Source organism: Lithobates pipiens, unplaced genomic scaffold (assembly GCF_037356315.1).
Source record: "Lithobates pipiens isolate NorthernLeopardFrog02 unplaced genomic scaffold, aLitPip1_a1.2 Scaffold_22, whole genome shotgun sequence".
Classification (NCBI taxonomy): Eukaryota; Metazoa; Chordata; class Amphibia; order Anura; family Ranidae; genus Lithobates; species Lithobates pipiens.
The window spans coordinates 16,371,233-16,393,516 of NW_027507784.1; the positions used below are offsets into that span (position 1 = coordinate 16,371,233).

At 42.4% G+C, this 22,284-nt stretch overlaps 1 pseudogene across 1 annotated transcript in view; it reads right to left on the reverse strand.

Moving 5' to 3' along the window:
* The window catches only part of LOC143925605 (kinesin-like protein KIF13A pseudogene), a 40,876-nt pseudogene that overhangs the window by 13,710 nt on the left and 4,882 nt on the right, over window positions 1-22,284 (reverse strand). Inside the window, exon 2 of the transcript XR_013262041.1 lies at window positions 2,173-2,843. The product of XR_013262041.1 is annotated as a kinesin-like protein KIF13A pseudogene (transcript). The remainder of the gene's footprint in view (window positions 1-2,172; window positions 2,844-22,284) is intronic.

A 22,284-nucleotide genomic window follows, 5' to 3' on the forward strand; every position in this document is an offset into this window, starting at 1 on the left:
ACACATCGATCACAGACCCATTTTGTTTTTCAAAGAGTTACACTCATCTGCAAGTGTCTATACCTCTTAATTATATATATCCATAATCCGGATCCATCGTCACAACTCAACTTACAAGGCCCGAGCGAAGCCATATTTCTTCAAACTGTTGCATTGGTGAAGTCTTTCAAACGACTTCCGGCATTTGAACACTTCACAAGGGGGGCTTTGTTGTGAATTCATGAAGAAATACATTTAATATTCGCTGGCCGAGATGAGGGATTTCAGTATTTTATTGAACTGTGACCTCTTGGAGACCTTTAAAGCAAAGTACAAGATCTCGCAGGTTTTTTTTTTTTCCCAAATGTTGAAAGGATTAGTTCTTTTTAAACTTTTACAAAACCTGTGTTTAAAAAAGAAACTCGCTGAAACAATGGTATCTTCTGTCACCAAATAAAAAGCTGTTTACTTATTTTGTTGGTTAGAGTGAGAAGGCCAAACTCGCATAAGTATTTATCACATGGAAATAACCCTTAACTAGAGAACCCCATTGTACGTAAGTAAAAGACTATTTGGACAATATACAACCGTGCAAATAGCTGACGCCTCATCCAAAAACATATTGAAGGACACAGCTAACCCATTTAATCATTTATTGGAAGCTCAGAGTTCATCCCAAAACATGCTGTAAGATTCATCTACCAGTATCATCTATATTTTTCGAAGCCATTCAATTTATACATAGGTCACAACTGAGATTATAAATTTAGTATCTAATGATCTAAAGAACTTTGTCATAAAGAGATTATATATGAAAGTGTGATCATAAGTAGAAGTGTTTTAGCAACAAATTAGTATTATGAAAAACATATAATCATGATTATAATTGTATAAGAATTTAACCTATGTTTAGATAAACAAATATTGATTGGATACCCAAATTATACATGGATCCATATAGATAATAATTGTATGTGATATTGTTTGTGATATATCTAACCTGTGTCCTTTCTAAACGGACTAAAGATTAACAGATATACATTGATATACATATATATCAACAATTTATGCAAGTGATTATTGAACTTTATGTTAAAGAGTATTTTACATTATGCCCTAATTCTTGAACACTCGAATATATTCGTTAGAACATATAAATAACGAACACATATTACAGAATTAGAAAAATATTCACTTAAAGAAATAAAACACCAATCATAGGTGAGACACCTGGTGGTGGAAGGTGCTATTACCTTAAAATCACGAGACTCCCGGAAAAGCTAACCATTAAGTCTGCCGGCCAATGAGGGGGGAACACATATCCTCTGGGCAGAACTTAGTATAATTTTATAATCCTTTTGTTTAAGAGGATATTTAAGAAACTAGAAAGAGGGAAAAAAAAGGAGGAAGGAGGAGAGGAAGCTCGGAGGAGAGCTGGGGAGAGAGAGTCAGGGGGAAGCTTAGGGACCCCCCCTGAGAAGGGACACTGGAAGACATGCCTGAATACACATTTTACATTCATGAAGATCCCTGCTCCTTGGAATGTTGAAGCCACGGCAGCCATCTTAAAATTCCTGGTAACTAATACTCCACACTAATAGCCATATTGGAAATGGGTAAATATATGTTTATCATCTATTTTATGTTCTTTTAAATATTGATGTTTTTGAATATTCTATTATTGAAATACTTCTCCCGAATCAATAACCGCCTTTCAGATTTTTCTCTAAATTAAATTTTTCATACATTTCTTTTTGCATAGATGCCAATTTTATTGACAAACAAATGTCTAATTTATTTCACATTGTTAACCACTTACTTACCTGCAGTATAGTAACGGTTGGATGTGTGAAATACAGACATTCTGTTTAATTGTCAATTATCAAAAGGTTATTGATTCTACCGAGAAGTGATAATGGTGATAATTGTGTCCAAGGTACTACTACGCCCAGTTTGAGGGTGTTCCCAGAAATTGTCAAAATGATCAAGTAATGTAATCTGTATTTTAATATTTCATGTAAATATTTGTTTCCTGTCAACCAATAAATGTAGCTATTTTGTATGATTACTCGTCTCCGTGAATAAGTTTCACATATATAGACTGTGTCATATAGACTGATTCGGTATCTTAAAAATATCTTCGTTAAAAATTACTTAGGAAATATTGTGCGGGAAAATGTCCTTAAAAGCACAACAGTATGGAATGAGAACGACTGCTCTGTTCATTCATCTTAGTTTCTGCAATGGCCCTCTGGTTGTTACCTTGGTCCAGCAGCAATTTGATCTTTCCATAGTTTTGAACAGCATGACAAGATAACCCTTCTACATACGGACCGAGTACTCTGTCTTCGCGAACTCTCAGTTTATTTTGTTTTTTTGTTGACCTTAGAAGATCTCTCACCTCTTCATTATATATCTCAAAATAGGAGGCCTCAATCCTGATGGTTTCCAAGTCATTGGACTCTTTATTAAATAAAGCAGAGCAGATTCTTGGCACAATACCAGGTTGGTCATCTGTCCCCATCATTGAAAATGTTTTCCCTGATCCGGTTTGGCCATAAGCAAAGATACACACATTGTAACCAAGCCATATGTTCTCAAGAGCTCCATCTCCAAGATGTTCAAAAACATCCTCCTGCCCAGTATCATGTCTATCCTCTGTCCAGAAACAGTTGTCATATGTGAAGATATGAGGTTCTTTTTTGTCTTTTTCCTTGCAGGAAATGGATGGCAGAAGAGTAATCTGGTTTCCACTGACCCGAACCACAGACTCTGAGTTTAGTCCTTCCTCCCTCTGATTCAGAGGACGAACTCTCACAGCCACTTTCACATTGCTGTTACTCATTTTTCCAATTTTGTGTAACCTGTGGGAAGTAAATAAAATAAAAGTTGAAGACAGTCTTGGAACTTTCTATGTTTGTAAGCGTACACTTTTAAGGAATAAATTACCACCTGGTTTTACCTATGGCGGTTCCCCTCTACTTTCTCTCCGGATCATTTTGATCATGTACATTGATTGGATTTGAATGTTCGGCTGCTGGTCGAGGATAAACACCTTCAGTCTCTAGGAGTATCCAGCCTGATCGGCCATCGGAGGCACTGGGAAGATTAAAGGCCCTGGTGGCGAATTAGTCACAACCTTTAATGCTTGTGCAGGTAGTAAGCTTGCAGTCTATGTGGTGGTGGATTCATATTGTCCCATAAAGTCACAGGAGACAGTCACCGTATTGTGTTGTTACAGTCACTAACTTATTTTCCCTTCGGAGGATCTTTCATGACTGTTTATTTTATACATCATTCAATATAAAATAGTTTTTATTGCTTTATTTTTCATTTTTATGTTTTGGACTATTTTTGCAACATTTATTCACTTTCACTTTTTTGGTTTTCATATGCCAATTTCATATATTTTTTTAGATATATGGTTCGTGAGGGCAGCTCCTTATGTTTATTTATTGTATTTGTGTGTATTTCACTTTTGAGTTGTAGTTTTTGTGGTAGGTTAACAGTGCAATTTTTTTTTCTATATAATGTGCTGGCAGATATGTCACCACAACTCTAGCAGCTCTGCCTGCATCTGACAATCCTGCCTAAGAGAACTTCATAAAGTCCATGCTGCTCACTCTCTACTCTGATCCTCAGAGGGACCTAAGTGCTTCCATTACATATATAGAGAATAGGCTGGAAACTGTTGAGGAGTGCACTGATGTTTTAGAGCGCGATGGCTAAAGCTCTCATTCGTCTATGCTGTGGTAGCCAAACAGAATGGTCACGCCAACATTATCCATCAATTACAACACAATTTAAATTTGCCAACCTGGAGGACCACCAATATGAAAATCAGAGGCATCCCCCTGTCTGCGAAACCTGGCAAACTGAGTTCTTACCTGAAACAACTATTCCATAAATTGCTCGCTGCTTTCACTACACAAGATCTACTAATTGACAGAGTTCACAGAATTCAGAAACTGAGCCACCTCTCATGGTAGCAGGTGGATGCACTAATAGGGCAGGTGGACATCATACAACTATCTAGGTCCTTGACTGTGCCCATTGGTATCCAGGCTGTAAAAATTTTTACTCCACCCCAACTACTACTAATAAAAGCAATATCTCTGGATATTGGGTAGTTACTAGACTTTAAGGTTCCCAAAAATATATTAACTCTGTCATCTGCTCTCCTTCCCATATTCCATAGAGGGTCATCTCAAAGGTGTCTATGCAACTTACATAACTACTGCATTACCATTATTATGCTTAATTCCATTCCTTTGTGCTTACCATGCTCCCCGCTACTACTCCCCAGTGAAAAAAAGTAATTACCTGCTTATTCCTGGTTCCCCCTTAATGGAAAAGCATCACTGACCTCCCTCTACTTTATTCCTCACTCAGTCTCTAGCAGTGGCGGCTGGCGAAGTTTTAGGATGGGGGGGGGGGCGTCTCGCCCTTCCTTTTTGATCCCTCCCACTTCCCATAAGCCCCACACCTTATATAATCCACCCACTCTGTCCCCTGTATTCCACCCATAGTGTCAGAAGTATATAGCTCAGCATCACAGGACAGGTGTATACAGCCCTATCATCACAGCACAGGAGTATACAGCTCAGCCTCACAGATCAGGGTATATAGCTCAGCCTCACAGATCTGGGTATACAACTCAGCCTCACAGATCAGGGTATACAGCTCAGCCTCACAGATCAGGGTTTACAGCTCAGCCTCACAGATCTGGGTATACAACTCAGCCTCACAGATCAGGGTATACAGCTCAGCCTCAGAGATCAGGGTATACAGCTCAGCCTCACAGATCAGGGTATACAGCTCAGCCTCACGGACCAGGATATACAGCTCAGCCTCATAGATCGGGGTATACAGCTCAGCCTCACAGATCAGGGTTTACAGCTCAGCCTCACAGATCGGGGTATACAGCTCAGCCTCACAGATCAGGGTATACATCATCTGCCCTTTATACAGCTAGCTATATACACCCACCTTCCTTCCTGTATATAGAGACCTTCCTCCATCATCACTGACTGCAGATATACATCATCTGTCCTGTATACAGCTATATATACAGTAACAGGACAGATGATGTATATCTGCAGTCAGTGATGATAGAAGAAGGTCTCTATATACAGGAAGGAAGAAGGTGGGTGTACAGTATATAGCTGTACATTACAGGACAGTTGTACTCACAATTTGTGACTATTATGTAGTATAACGTATTAAGTATATGGCATGGCAGAAATCCCCAAAATCATGTATTGCAAAGTAGCCAATGAAGCATGATGTGGCACACTCACTGATACTGTCTGACACCCTGACTTTCCAGTCATTGTATAATACACCCATCATTATCATCCCCATATTATACACTGTGGCGGTATGCAAGGTGAGGTTATAGATAATCAATATATTTCACCTCGCATTAGTTTTATTGGAAGAGACTGAACCGGAATCTGACCCGGATTTTTTCCAGCCTCTGTGGCAAGCTTGCTTCTGGTCCGGGTGTTGTGGTCCACTTGAGTCCATGCTCAGGTGGACTTTAAATGACCAGGAAAAGAGCACAGCGGGGCTCCGGCCTGAGACTCAGAAAGGAATCTGAGAGAGAGGAGCCCTGTTTGTTTGGATTGAAAAAGAAGGTTTGCTTTACCTCATATTTTGTGGGTGATGGGGACCGGCCCCACACCGTATAGAGAGCAGTCTACTGTTTAGTTTAGCGCTGGATAGCAAGGATTTACTTTACTATTTTTGTTTATTTTTATGACTTTGCAAACCACTGGCCTTCATTTCGAGAAAAGGTGATCCCCATGAGCTAATCTCCCACACGTGGTGGACTTATTGGGCACTTTCTGAAGATGGAGGAAATGTTAAAGGCCCTGCTACAGGCCAATGCAGCTCAGCGGGAAACCAACCGCCAAGGAGCAGAGGCTGCTGCAGCACAACGGGAGGCCACTGAAGCATAACAGGAGATGAACCGGCAGTTCGCAGAGGCTTTGCTGGAATTGAAAAAAGGGGTTCACACCTCCTGTGCCAGTGGAAGATGACACCTGCCGATGATGTCGAAGCATACCTTGTGACTTTTGAGAGAGTCGCTGTTCACAAAGGATGGCCAAAAGAACAGTGGGCAGGTCTGTTGGCTCTATTTCTGACGGGAGAACCTCAAAAAAGCCTATTTTGACCTGGAACCGGATAAGGCCCAGGATTATGAGACTCTGAAGACAGAGATACTCGCACGCTTGGGCGTCGCCATGGCGGTCCGTGCCCAGAGCGTGCATCAGTAGACCAACTCCAGCAACAAGCCACCCCATTCTCAAATGTTTGACCTGGTCCACCTCACCAGGAAGTGGTTGCAGCCAGAGACCTTAACAGGCCCTCAGATCATGGAGCGTGTGGTAATGGACCAGTATCTGCATGCGCTCCCTGCTGCTCTGAGGAAGTGGGTCGACAGTAGGACCCCAAAACTGCAGCCCAATTGGTGGACCTAGTGAAGAGGTACAGTGCCACTGAAGACTTGGTGAACCCATCTACGTCCCACTTCGGTGTGTCTAGGGGTGCAAGATCGCCCAATGGTTCTGTTAAGACTGTTTCGAGGTTCAAGAGCATGGGGAAGTTAGATAAGACTGTTGTTACAGCTGATGAGACTGTGGGTCCTGGGCCTGGAGACTGGCCAAAGAAGCCAGTAAGGTCTTTGGGACCGTTAAGAGGACTGAGGTTAGAGCATATACAGTGTTTTTGTTGCCATGCATTAGGGCATATTGTTGCAAGCTGAAAAACAACTTACTGTATCAGGTGGTAAAACAGGGTGAGGACGTGGTCGAACAGCTACTGGTCCCCAAACCCTTCCATAGGGTGGTGCTAGACCTGGCCCATGGTCATGTATTATGGGGACATCTCAGTATCGAAAAGACCAGGGAGAGAATCACTCAGAGATTTTTCTGGCCCGGATTGTATGCATATGTATGCAGATGTCAGGGAGTACTGTGAATTGTGCCCCGAGTGCCAAATGTCGGCACTGTCGCCACATTTTCGCAGTCCCCTTGTTCCTCTACCAATAATCGAGGTCCTGTTTGAGAGGCCGGTAGTGAAGTCTGCCTGGGGTCCCCAGCATATTTTGATAATCGTGGACTATGCAACACGCTATCCTGAGGCCATTGCCTTGCGTTACACCTCGGCTAAGGCTAACGACAAGGAGTTAGTCCAGGTGTTTAGTCAAGTGGCGATCCCAAAAGAGATCTTAACTGATCAGGGCACCCCATTTATGTCCAGGGTTTACAAGGAACTGTGTATGTTTTACAAAATCTTCCATCTTCGTACCTCTACCACCCCCAAACAGATGGTCTAGTTGAAAGATTTAATAAAACTTTGAAAAGCATGCTGAAAAAGGTGGTTGACAAAGATGGGAGAACTGGGATTTTTTGCTACCATATCTCATGTTTGCCATACATGAGGTTCCGCAGGCATCCACAGGCTATTCCCCCTTTGAGCTTTTGTATGGTAGACATCCCAGGGGGCTGCTAGATGTAGCCAAAGAAACATGGGAAGGAGAGACCACCCCATATATAAGCATCTTAGAACATATCTGTTGATACAGGATCAAATCACAGCTGTCCTGCCCCTGGTTACGAGAACATATGGCATGAGCCCAGGAGGCCCAGAGGAGGGTCTATGATTGGGGTGCCAAGGTCCGTACTTTCAGCCCCGGGAACAGAGTGCTGGTATTGGTTCCCACAGTGGAAAGTAAGTTCCTAGCCAAGTGACGGGGTCCCTTTTGAGGTTGTCGAAACGGTGGGGGAGGTAAACTACAAAGTCTACCAGCCAGGGAAAAGGAAACCACACAAAATTTATCATGTGGATCTCTTAAAGCCCTGGAAGGACAGAGAGACTTTACTGGCCACATCCCTGCCTCCAACAGACCAGGCACCGGTGACACCTGATGTGCCTTAGACTTCCTGAAGTATTACTTGTTGGGGAGTTCATTTAAGCTGGTCACCGACCATGCTTCCCTAAAGTGGATGTGTGACAACAGGGAGAAAAATAGCCGCGTGGCATGGTGGTTCCTTACGTTTACAGTAGATTATAGGCCGGGCAAACTCCAAAATAATGCAGATGCCCTTTGCTGCATGCACTGTATGCTTGGGACAATGGCTCGGCAACAGAGACTGGAGCAGAGGGGTTGATATGTGACGAGATGCGAGGTGAGGTCATCGATAATCGGTATATTTCACCTCGCAATCGTTCTATTGTAAGATACTGAACTGGAATCTGGCCCAGGTTTTTCCAGCCTCTGTGGCAAGCTTGGTTCCGGTCCGGGTGTTGTGGTCCACTTGAGTCCATGCTCAAGTGGACTTTAAATGACCAGGAAGAGAGAACAGCAGGGCTCCGGCCTGAGACTCAGAAAGGACTCTGAGAGAGAGGAGCCCTGTTTGTTTGAATTGAAAAAGAAGGTTTGCTTTACCTCATGTTTTGTGGGTGATGGCGACCGGCCCCGCACCGTATAGAGAGCAGTCTACTGTTTAGTTTAGCGCTGGATAGCAAGGATTTACTTTACTATTTTTGTTTATGTTTATGACTTTGCAAACCACTGGCCTTCATTTCGAGAAAAGGTGATCCCCATGAGCTAATCTCCCACACGTGGTGGACTTAGTGGGCACTTTCTGAAGATGGAGGAAATGTTAAAGGCCCTGCTACAGGCCAATGCAGCTCAGCGGGAAACCAACCGCCAAGGAGCAGAGACTGCTGCAGCACAATGGGAGGCCACTGAAGCATAACAGGAGATGAACCGGCAGTTCGCAGAGGCTTTGCTGGAATTGAAAAAAGGGGTTCACACCTCCTGTGCCAGTGGAAGATGACACCTGCCAATGATGTTGAAGCATACCTTGTGACTTTCAAGAGAGTCGCAGTCCGCGAAGGATGGCTAAAAGAACAGTGGGCAGGTCTGTTGGCTCTATTTCTGATGGTAGAACCTCAAAAAAGCCTATTTTGACCTGGAACCAGATAAGGCTCAGGATTATGAGACTCTGAAGACAGAGATACTCGCATGCTTGGGCGTCGCGCCGTATAGAGAGCAGTCTACTGTTTAGTTTAGCATCGGACGGCAAGGATTTACTTTACTATTTTTGTTTATTTGTATGACTTTGCAAAACATTTTAAGCTGGCAACCCGCCAGATTTTAAAGAAACTGCCAGTACGCTGACCTTCATTTCGAGAAAAGGTGATCCCCATGAGCTAATACACCCATCATCATTAAACCCATATTATACACCCGCCATCACTATCCTCATCTCCATATAATACACCCTTCATCATCATCCTCATCATTGTATAATACACCCGTCATCGCTATCCTCATAATTATATAATACACCCATCATCGCTATCCTCATCATTGTATAATACACTCATCCTCCTTATCCTTGTATAATACACCCTTTATCATCCTCTTTGTATAATACACCTGTCATCATTATCCTCATTATTGTATAATACACCCATCATCATCATCCTCATTGTATAATACACCCATCATCATCATCATCCTCATTGTATAATACACCCATCATCATTATCATCCTCATTTTATAATACACCGGCCATCATCATCCTCATTGTATAATACACCTGCCATCTTCATCCTCATTGTATAATACACCTGTCATCTTCATCCTCATTGTATAATACACCTGTCATCATCATCCTCATTGTATAATACACCTGTCATCTTCATCCTCATTGTATAATACACCTGTCATCTTCATCCTCATTGTATATTACACCGCCATCTTCATCTTCATTGTATAATACACCTGTCATCATCATCTTCATTGTATAATACACCTGTCATCATCATCCTCATTGTATAATACAACCGTCATCATCATCATCCTCACTGTATAATACAACCGTATTTTATGAGTCGATCCTTCTCCTTTCACACTGATGCGACAGAGGTTCCAGCGTCGGTTCCAGCGTCGGTTCCAGCATCGGTTCCCGCGTCGGTTCCCGCGTCGGTTCCCGCGTCGGTTCCCGCATCGCATCTCTCCAGCAGGCAGTTCACACCATCCTCTGCGAACCACTGTGGGTGTCAATACAATGTTAATGACACCCCCAGATCGGATCGCAGTGCAAAGTCGCACAGGAATCGGATCACACCCATGCGATCCGATTTCAATGTGGGGGAAAAAAGTCCCTGCACTTTTTTTTTCTTGTGAATCTAATGCAAGTTCAACCATACAACAGAAAGCCCGGAGCAGAGAAGAGACAACTAGGCGCAGGGCGGCATGACAGGGTTAACATTGGGGGACGTGCCAGGAAGCTAGAGAGGGCATATAGTCACAGGACTGGAGGGGAGGAGCAGAGTTAATGTGCGGAAGGGGCGGCTCCTCCCCTCCTCAGTCTGCTGACCTGGAGCGAGCTTCCCACCCTCCCTCCCTTAGTTTTTGGGGGAGGGGCAGTCGTTTATTAACCTGTTACTTTATTTTCCAGTGTTGAGTTGTCATGGCAGCGGCATGGTGTTGGTCTGTGCGGATGAAAGATTTACCCCAGTGATGGAAGAGTGCGGGACCTATCGGTGGTATAGTACCCATCAGTGGTGATACAGCTAACAGTGGTTTTTAGCTGAAGTTGGGATCAGGTGCATTGCGGTCAGGGTTTGGCCTCTGAGCTAGTTTGTCAGCTTGAGGTCTATTAGAGTTGGGTATCGCAGTGCCGGATGGTTTTATGATGATGGTGGTTGGTGGGTTTATCTTACCACAGACCAACGGGAGGAGTTTAATGGAGGAAGTGCCTTAATACCTGAGTTTAGATTGGTTAATTTATGTTATTTATGTTAATTATTTTGAATACTTTTATAATAAAGATAATTGGCTGCTACGGCCATGTTTTACTCCAGATTTTGGTGTGGTCTCAGTTTCTGGGGTATATATAAAAGTATAAGGGGGCGTAGCAGTGGTAAAATAATCTGGTAAAGGGGAGTAAGTCACAGTATGTTGTACCCTAGTCATGTATACAACTGCATGGCTGAACTCGCATCTCACAGACATCAGGCACTGCAGGTGTTGGTGCAAATCACATGCCATGTCTTAGATGGAAGCAGTCTGAAGCTGGGCTCATACCCTCCCGACCTCCAGTAGGTAATAAGAGAACCCAACAAAACGCAGGCAAACGAAGGGTTAACCTCCTCACCTGATAACAGAACATTCCGTGCACTGCTGGGACAGAATAACTCCATAACTGGAGACAAGTTCAACAAACAGTTATGCCGCTTACACACGATCGGAAATCCCGCCAGCAAAAGTCCGATGTGAGCTTTTGGTCGGAAAATGCGACCGCGCGTGTACGCTCCATCGGACTTCTTTTGCTGGTGGAATTCCCGCCAGCAAAAGATTGAGAGCGGGTTCTCTATTTTTCGGTCGGAAAAAGTTCCCGATCATCTGTAGCAATTCCGACGCACAAAATTCCTACGCATGCTCGGAAGCATTGAACTTCATTTTCTCGGCCCGTTGTAGTGTTGTACATCACCGCGTTCTTGACGGTCGAAATTTCAGAGAACTTTTATGTGACCCGTGTGTAAAAACATCCAAGATTTTTCAGACGGAAATTCTGCTCGTGTGTACGGGGGCGTAAGATAGCCGAAGATGGCAGCACTCTGAGGGGCAACCTGTCACAGGGGAAGATCGGTGTCTCTCCTGCAATAAAAAAAAGTCTGAGCCTGGTGTGTAGGGAGCTCTTATCATGTGAGTGAAAGATTTATTTCCCTCCATTTGCTTGTTTCTATGGAGAGGATGAGCTGCCCCAACTCCAAGTTCATCCCTGCATCGATACAGAGCCGCGTCTCCTCCGTCCATGCCTTGTTACTGCCCGGCATAGGGGCTTACCTCTGCCATTATGGAGACAAGCTGGCAGCAGTCTCAGTCCATCAATTCGTGTCCACTCCTTACTGCAGTGAGCCTAGGGTTGCCACCTGTCTGGGATTCACTCAGACAGTTTGGGTTTGGAATCATGTGTCCGGGTTTCAAACTGCCTGAAACCCGGACACATTATTCAGACTGGACTATGGCCTCCCAGCAGGGTTGCCGGCTGCAGTTGTCTAAGCTGAGAGTGTCTGTTACACTCTCTTTCACACTGCTCAAAGCCAACACTAACAATCCCGCCACATACAGATGGGAGAGGAGAGAAGGCTTGAGTCTGCTCCTCTTCCTCCAGCCCCACCCCCTCTGTATCTACCCACACTCCAATCCCCAGCACTGTGCTTCAGGAAAGGGATGAGAGGTGCTGACTGCCAAGGGGTAAGTGAGCTCACCATCTATCCCTGTCTGTGACAGAAGCCTCCCCCCTTCTCTCTCCGGCCTCTAACTGAGTACACTAAGGTAAATCAGAATTCTCAGAGCACCCCTTATATCAGGGTTTCCCCTTTACACCAGAGGCCACAGTGTTCCCCCTTACATCAGAGTCTTCTCTGTACATCAGAGTTCTCATTGTTCCCCCTTAAATCAGAGTTCCCAGAGCATCCCTTATGTTAAAGTCCTCAGAGTCTCATAGTTTCATAGTTAGTAAGGTTGAATAAAGACACCAGTCCATCCAGTTCAACCTGAGTGTCTACAATTGTCCCTATCCCTGTACATTGCACACTCACAATGGTCCCTACCCTCAAGGAGCCCACAATCCAAGGCTCATAAACTAGGGTCAATTTTGGACAGAAACCAATTAGCCTACCTGCATGTCTTTGGATTGTGGGAGGAAACCGGAGTACCCGGACGAAACCCACGCAGGTACAGGGAGAACATGCAAACTCCAGGCAGGTAGAGTCATGGTTGGGATTTGAACCAGCGACCCTTCTTGCTGCTAGGTGAGAGTGCTAACCACTACACCACTGTACTGCCCCTGATTCTGCAGAGTCCCCCCTCTACAGTTCCCCCATACACACGGTCGGACAAAGCTGGCGGAAAATCCGATCGTTTGTAACGTGATGACGTTATTTAGTGTACAACGGGACTACGTTGCGGCTAGTAGCCAATAGCTTTGGTCTAGGAATTCGATCTGAGCATGCGTGGCACTTTGTCCAATCGGAATTCTCTACAAACGATTAGACAAAGTCCGATCGGATCATGTTGTTGGAACATTTTTATATCCAGCTCTCAAACTTTGTTGGTCAGACATTCTGACGGAAAATGTCCGATCGGACCGCGTTGCCGGATAATCCGACCATGTGTGGGCTCCATCGGACTTTTTCCGCCAGAATGTCCGACCAACAAAGTTTGAGAGCTGGATATAAAAATTTTCCAATAACATGATCCGATCGTTTGTAGAGAATTCTGATCGGACAAAGTGCCACGCATGCTCAGATCAAATTCCTAGACCAAAGCTATAGGCTACTAGCCGCAACGTAGTCCCGTCGTACACTAAATAACGTCATCACGTTACGAACGATCGTATTTTCCGACAGATTTGTCGGGCCGTGTGTATGCAACTCCAGTTTCGGACAAAATCCGTCAGACAAAATCCGACGGATTTTGTTGTTGGAATGTCCGACCCGCGTGTACAAGGGCTTACAGTGAATGGGAACTCTGCGGATTCAGATGTAAAGGGGGAACTCTGTGGACTCTGATGTAAAGGGGAACTCTTGTGATTAACTTCATATGATTAGAAATGTTATTTAATTGCAAAGTATATGTGTAGTTTATGCTATTAAAAAAAATAAAAAATAATTGCTATGCGCTGCTAAAGTGTTTTGGTTTAACTTGAAGAAAAGGTGGCAAACCTTAATTGACGCGAGTGCGCTGAAAAAAATCACCGCCCACCATCCTCCAGACCATGGCAAAAAAAAAATAAAAACAGCAAGGGAGGACAGAAACAAATCGGTGTAGAGTGGGAGCGTTTGCGGGCGCATCATTTGTGCCCTGCACACGCCCTAAACACGGGCAAATCAGCTTCCCAGCTTGCGATCAGCTGATTGTAAGCTGGGAAGCTTCCCATAGACCGTCATGTGTCCGACACCTGGACACTCTTAAAGGGCACCTATTTTTTACATTTATTTATTTAATTTTTTTCAGCTTGGAGGGGCTGCACCCGCACCGATGGACGGGCCCCCACTGGTCTCTAGGAGTTATGTCCTAGAAACTGGTAATACACATCCCTCATCCACACACCTTATCTCACACTACTGCACTTGTTTTATTATTCCTCTTTGACCTATGTGTTGTGCAATAACTTACTGCCATGTTGCTATACAGTGATTAGTAACTTCTCTTTGTACTTGATATTTGAATATCCTTATGTTTTGCTTTCATGTACAGCTTTTTAGTGTTTGTACCTTGAAAAACCCTTCAATAAAATTTGAACAAAAAAAAACAAACTGTAAAGCACCATACACACTATCAGATTTTCTGCAGATTTTTTCTTTTGGGTTTACCAAAACCATGTAGTGAAGGGCCTGTCTGATTGCATACAAATTGGAACTCCTAAGGTCTGACCTCATATTATATGGTTTTGGGAAATCTGAAGGAAAAAAAAAAAAAAATCAGCAGAAAATCTGATAGTGAGTATGGGACTTAAAGTGGTTGTAAACCCTTACAACACACTTTAACCTACAGGTAAGCCTAAATTAAGGACATCGCTGGCTCCTGTGTCAGGTAAGTGACACATAATGGACTACTACCGTATATACTCGAGTATAGGCCGACCCGAATATAAGCCGAGGCCCCCAATTTACCCCCAAAAAAACTGGCAAACTTATTGACTCGTGTATAAGCCGAGGGTAAGACATGCCTGTCCATCCCTGTGTGTGTGTCCGTCCATCCCTGTGTGTCCGTCCATCCCTGTGTGTCCGTCCATCCCTGTGTGTCCGTCCATCCCTGTGTGTGTGTGTCTCCATCCATCCATCCATCCCTGTGTGTGTGTGTGTATCCGTGTGTGTGTGTGTGTGTGTGTGTGTGTGTGTGTGTGTGTGTGTGTGTGTGTGTCCAGCCTACCTGTGTCCTGAGCCTTTGTCCCGAGCCTCCGTCCCGTGCCGAGCCTCCTTGCCTCCGTGCCTCGCCGCCGTGCCTCGCCGCCGTGCCTCGCCGCCGTGCCTTGCCTCCGGTCCCGTCCCGTCCCGTCCCGTGCCGTGCCGTCCTGTGCCTTGCCTCCGTCCCGTGCCCTCTTCGTTCGTCGGCGGCCATTGTAAAATTCAAAAGCTGCGCCGCCGCCTTCGCCTGTGATAGGCGGAACACTGAATTTCCCAGCAGCCTGTGTTCCGCCTATCACAGACGTCGTATCATCCTCGTCCGTAGTACGAGGATGATACGAAGTCCGTGATAGGCGGAACACAGGCTGCTGGGAAATTCAGTGTTCCGCCTATCACAGGCGAAGGGGGAGCCGGAGGCGCGGCTTTTGAATCAGAATGGCCGCTGTCTGTCTGCTCGACACGCTGATCGAGCGGGCAGACAGCGATGACTCGAGTATAAGCCGAGGGGGGCACTTTCAGCCTCAAAAAAGAGGCTGAAAATCTCGGCTTATACTCGAGTATATACGGTATGCATCGCTTCGCATCACATCGCATCGCATAGTAGTCCATTATGTGTCACTAACCTGACACAGGAGCCAGCGAAGTCACCAATGTCCCCTTGTGTACGGAGCCTCCGTCTTCTTGGTGGATCTTGCTGCTCCGCCGCTCTCATTCGACGGAGCCGCGATGATGTCACTCCTGCGCATGCGCACAGGAGCCGCCACTCGCGGCATATCGCCGTTAACAGCGGCGTGCTCAGTGCGCCTGCGAGTCGCAGACAGCGGTGCCTGTCTTTTGGCAAATATCTTCTAAAGAAGGTTTAGGAGATATTTCTTGGACCTACAGGTAAGCCTTAAAGTGGTTGTAAACCCTCCTAAACATGTTTTGCTAGGTAGATAATACTTACTTGTGTCATTTTCGAATAAACCGCCGTTTTGATGTCCATGAAGTCAGCCGCGCTTGTGCAGTATTGACTTGCGAGTGCGGCATATATTGTATTGCCGCCTTTGTCCTTCCTGCTTCTCTGCCTTTGTTAATACGTGACATTCTCCTCAGAGCGGCAGAGGAGATGTCTCGCGATGTACAGATATCCCTGCTCTTCCTGATACTCCCCCTTGTGACTGAACAAGACGTCATGCAGGGGAATGAATCATAGCAGAGCGAGAGAGAGAGAGAGAGAGAGAGAGAGAGAGACACACAGACAGACCAGAAGTATACAGTGAAGAGTGAAAATCATCAGTGAAAACCGATCTAACAATGTAAGTACAGTTAAAAAATAATAGAATAAAGATGTAAGAACATTTTTTTTCAGAGTTTTATGTTATTTTTAATTCTTTATTATTGGGACAAAAATAATAATCTTTAAAAATATTCAAAAATATATAGAGAGTGCAATAATAAAATAATAAATATTTAATTAATGAATAAATTCAGTGCGTTGTCTTTATTTTATTAATAATGTGAATTGTTAAAGTAAATTATTTTTCAAAGCACTTTAAAATATTTACAAATTTTCTTTTTTATTTCTAATATTTTTTTTAATATTTAGCAATAATAAATAAATAATACTTACTAGAACCTTTTCCGCAAAAAAAACTATTTCACCAATCATCTACATTAATTGTATATAATTATGTATTTAAAATAAATCTCGAAAAAAAAAAAAAATATATATATATATATATATATATATAATTGTTTATTTTTTATTCAATATATTTATTTTCTTGTATTTTTTCTCCACTTTGCTTTAAATTTAATTTGTAGTTTATTGCCATATAATATTCCGTTATGTGACAACAAATAGAAAATTATGTAATTATTTTCTTACAATTAAATGAATTATATTTTTCATATTTATTATAAGAATACATTATGGAAACCTACAACGATTTTTTTTGGTGGCAATAAATGAACAATTGATTGTAGATTTTATGGTTACATTTTTCTACAACTAGCAGATGTGGTCTGGCTGGGCAAACACCAAGTGTTTACCATTTCATTATAATCTACTGTTATCTCCAGGATAGCAACCTTCATGTACTTTTCACCCTTTTTTTTTTTTCTTTTCACTACTCATAAAAGTCACTATCTGTAGTCAAGATAACTCAAATAAATTGAAATTTATATATCCAGAATACACTTTTATTATAGTAATTCAATTTTTTATATATTTTTTTAAAGTACAATTTACCCCTAATCCATACATATAAACAGATATTATCAATGGCAAAGAGTTTTTTAATTCAGCATCTTTATCTGTTCAGCTCTTGTCTTGGTAAACAAGATTTATAACCTAGGGCTAGGCTTTCTTTTGTTCTGTCTGGTATGTGGTTTTCTAAGTGCAGAAGGTTGTAAACTGCAATGTATAGAAGACAGATGGTCTGTCTGTACTAATCAGGCATATAAATTAAATTTATAAGGTCATATGATTAAATACATAATAACACAAATTTAATGATATAATCTTTCAATTTCTATCTAAATAATGTAAAAAAAAAAAAATATATATATATATATATATATATATATATACACACACACATTGCTATAAGTAGATATAGAGATATATATATATATATACACACACACACACACAAATACACATACATAGCTCTATCTACCTTTCTATCTACCTTTCTATATATTTCAAGATAGCTAGATCTCTCTCTTTATATATTTATATGGACAGTTAGAGATATATATATATCTATATATATATATATATATATACATATTCTATATATATATATATATATATATATATATATATATATATATATATATATACACACTCACACCAAAAATATAAATTCTATATAGATATAGACACACGTTATATATATATATATATATATATATATATATATATATATATATATATATATATATATATATATATATAGAAACACATGTGTGTTTCTATATATATATATATATATATATATATATATATATATATATATATATATATATATATATATATATATGTGTATATATATATATATATATATATATATATATATTTTAATTGTATTGTGTGGCTGTATATATATATATATATATATATATATATATATATACAAATGTGTCTTTATATATAAAATATATTTTTGGTGTGTGTATGTGTATATATATATATATATATATATATATATATATATATATATATATATATATATATATAATATACACACACACATATATATATCGAAATAGAGGGAAAAAAATATTTTTTTATTTCTTTATTTGGAATATATTTTTAAAATGGTTATGAGATTTTTCATTTAATTTTATTATATAATATATATATATATATATATATATTATAATATAATATATATTATAGAAGAGCGCTGTAATGACAATGTACGTCTGTGTATATATAGTAAAACAGCTAGACTGTTTACTATATTGGTCACAGCGTTGATCTGCATTGCATACATGAAATGCTTTGTTGCCTTAGTAACGGCAACCGAGATCGAGGCTTGGTTAGGATTGTTATGACGCTACGGCGCATGCGCGAGATTTCTTGAGGGAAATCAAACTAAGGGCGTAAATGATGTCCGCAAAGGAGATGAAATCCAGACGTTGCAATGGCGCGGGCGATACCCGGAAGGCACCGATTTTTTAAAATGAGATAAAAGGTATTTATAACGCTCGTTTTGCGGAAATATATAGATCGTATGAATGCTGATGTTAAGTAGAATAGAAACAATAGAAAATTACGATTTTTTTGGTGGGGTTTACTTCCTCTTTAATCTAGGCTTACCTGTAGGTCAGAGTGGTTTGTAAGGGTTTACAACCACTTTAAGAGGAGATATTATAGTGATATACAAATATCTAAATGGTGATTGCAGCATTGGGAGAAAACTATTCAGTTTCAGGAGCTTAAGAGGACACACAGCCACGAAATGAAATTGTAGAAGAAGCCGTTTAACCTTAAGTGTGTAAGGGGTTCTTTACTGTCGCAGCCGTCAGGATGTGGAACTCCCTTCCACCACCAGTGGTGTCAGAGGGAGGTGCCGATAATTTAAGATAAAATGATTAGATGAGCATCTTAACCACTTGCCGACCGCCGCACGCCGATGTACGTCGGCAGAATGGCACGGGCAGGCATAAGGGCTTACATGTACGTCCCTTGCCTCCCGCGGGTCGGGGGCCCGATCGGGCCCCCGCCCGGTGCCTGCGGCGGTCGGTATTCGTTCGGGAGCGATCCCGGACGAGGGGACGGCCATTCATTCGTGGCCACCCCCTCGCGATCGCTCCCGGCGAATGAAATTGTCCGGTGACATCACTTCCTCTCCTGTAATGTAAACACAGGAGAGGAAGTGATGTATTCTCTCCTCCGTGTCGGTAGTTTTCGTTCCGGCACCGAGGAGAGAACATCGGTGAGTTGCACAAGCACTACACTACACAGTAGAACATGCCAGGCACACTCACACCCCCCCTTTACCCCCCGATCACCCCCCAATTACCCCTGCCCCCCCCAGTCACAGTGACACCAATTGCTTTTTTTTTTTTGCATTGGTGTCATTTGTGACTGTAATAACTGTTAGGGCAGTTAGGGTTAGCCCCCTTTAGTTCTAATGTGCCCCCCTAACCCCCCCAATAAAGGTTTAACCCCGTGATCACCCCCCGTCGCCAGTGTCACTAAGGCTGGGTTCACATTGCAGCGGTTTATGAGAACGAATGTGATTCGCACCGCACTGCAGTGCAAATCACATCCGATCTCTGTGCGATTCGAGTTCAGCCATTCGCCGCACCCGCCACACCCGCCGCACCCGCCGCAAATTCGCACGGGACCCTTTTTTTGGCCCGCAGCAGAATCGGATCGCATGGGTGTTCACACCATGCGATCCGAGTTTGCAGATCGCACTGCGATATGCGAACTGATCTGGGGGTGTCATTAACATTTCACTGACACTCCCAGCAGTTCGCATAGGGCAGTGTGAACTGCCGCCGGGAGGCATGCGATGCGGGAACCCGCCGCGCATTCGTGGCGTTTCCGCATCGCTCCAGTGTGAACCCAGCCTAATAAGCGATCATTTTTCTGATCGCTGTATTAGTGTCACAGGTGACGCTAGTTAGGCAGGTAGGTATTTAGGTTCGCCGCAGCTTTTTATAGCGCCAGGGACCCCCATATACTACCGCATAAAGCCCCCTGATTGCCCCCTAGTTAACCCTTTCACCAGTGATCACCATATAACTGTTACAGGTGACGCTGGTTGGTTAGTTATTTTTTTATAGTTTCAGGGCACCCGCCATTTATTACCTAGTCTCACTAGTGTACCCCTAAATTTAGGGGTGTCTACTTTCCAAAATGGGGTCATTTGGGGGGGGGTTTGTGCCATCTTGGCATTTTATGGCCTTCAAAACTGTAACGCCCTTAGAAAGCCTGAAGGCGGTGCTTGGTTTTCGGGGCCCCGTACGCGGCTAGGCTCCCAAAAAGTCCCACATATGTGGTATCCCCGTACTCAGGAGAAGCAGCAGAATTTATTTTGGGGTGTCATTTCACATATGCCCATGGCATGTATGAGCAATATATCATTTAGTGACAACTTTGTGAAAAAAAAATAAAAAAAAATTAAAGTTTGTAATTTTCCCGCAACTTGTGGCAAAATATAAAATATTCCATGGACTCAAAATGCCTCTCAGCAAATAGCTTGGGGTGTCTACTTTCTAAAATGGGGTCATTTGTGGGGGTTTTGTGCCATCTTGGCATTTTATGGCCTTCAAAACTGTAATAGGTAGTGAGGCGTGAAATCAAAAATTTACGCCCTTAGAAAGCCTGAAGGCGGTGCTTGGTTTTCGGGGCCCCGTACGCGGCTAGGCTCCCAAAAAGTCCCACATATGTGGTATCCCCATACTCAGGAGAAGCAGCAGAATTTATTTTGGGGTGTCATTTCACATATGCCCATAGCATGTGTGAACAATATATCATTTAGTGACAACTTTGTGTAAAAAAAAAAAAAAAAAAAAATTTTTTTTGTCATTATTCAATCGCTTGAGGCAAAAAAATAAAATATTCAATGGGCTCAACATGCCACTTATCAATTTCCTCAGGGTGTCTACTTTCCAAAATGGGGTCATTTGGGGGGGTTTTGTACTGCCCTGCCATTTTAGCACCTCAAGAAATGAGATAGGCAGTCGTAAACTAAAAGCTGCGTAAATTCCAGAAAACGTACCTTAGTTTGTAGATGTGACAACTTTTGCGCAAACCAATAAATATACAATTATTGACTTTTTTTTTACCAAAGACATGTGGCTGAATACATTTTGGCCTAAATGTATGACTAAAATTGAGTTTATTGGATTTTTCTAATAACAAAAAGTAGAAAATATCATTTTTTTTCAAAATTTGCGGTCTTTTTACGTTTATATCGCAAAAAATAAAAATCGCAGAGGCAATCAAATACCATCAAAAGAAAGCTCTATTTGTGGGAAGAAAAGGACGCAAATTTTGTTTGGTTACAACATTGCATGACCGCGCAATTACCAGTTAAAGCAGCGCAGTGCCAAAGTGTAAAAAGACCTCTGGTCATTTACCAGCAAAATGGTCCGGTCTGAAAGTGGTTAATGAACACAATATACAGGGATATGGAAAATGGTTTTGACATAAACACACACACCTACACTGGTTGGACTGGATGGACTGGTGTCTTTACTCAACCTTGCCAACTATGTAACTATGTAACAATGTGAAAATTTGTGAAAATAGGTGTGTTTTAAAATAAATAAATAAATACATGGACCTCGCAGGGTGCAGAAAGCTTTATTGGAGGCGAGAAATGTTTGTGGTCTCCATATCTCTATTGTGGTCCCCATTGGGAGATATCCCCTCACTTTCTATTCTGGAAACAATGGAGAAAAGGAGGAGAAAAGGGAGGGCAGGGTTGTCAAAGCAGGCACACAGAGAACGAGAGAGAGAACTTTTCTGATTGGTGGGATTTTGGTCGCCCCATCACGCATTACATATATGTTGAGGAGAAGTCAATCTCACAGAGCAGATCGGGATGTTTCTATCCCTCACTTCTTCCACTTCTATGTTGCCTACAGTAATGCCCTTGTACACACGGGTCAGACATTCCGACGACAAAATCCGTCAGATTTTTTTCCAACGGATTTTGGCCCAAACTTGTTTTGCATACACACGGTCGCACCAAGTTTTTTCGGAAAATCCGATCGTTCAGAACGCGGTGACGTAGAACACCTATGTAGGAACCATAAAGAGGCCAGTAGCCGATAGCTTTCATCTCGTAATTTATTCTGAGCATGCGTGGCACTTTGTCCGTCGAAATTGTCTACACACAATCGGAATTTAA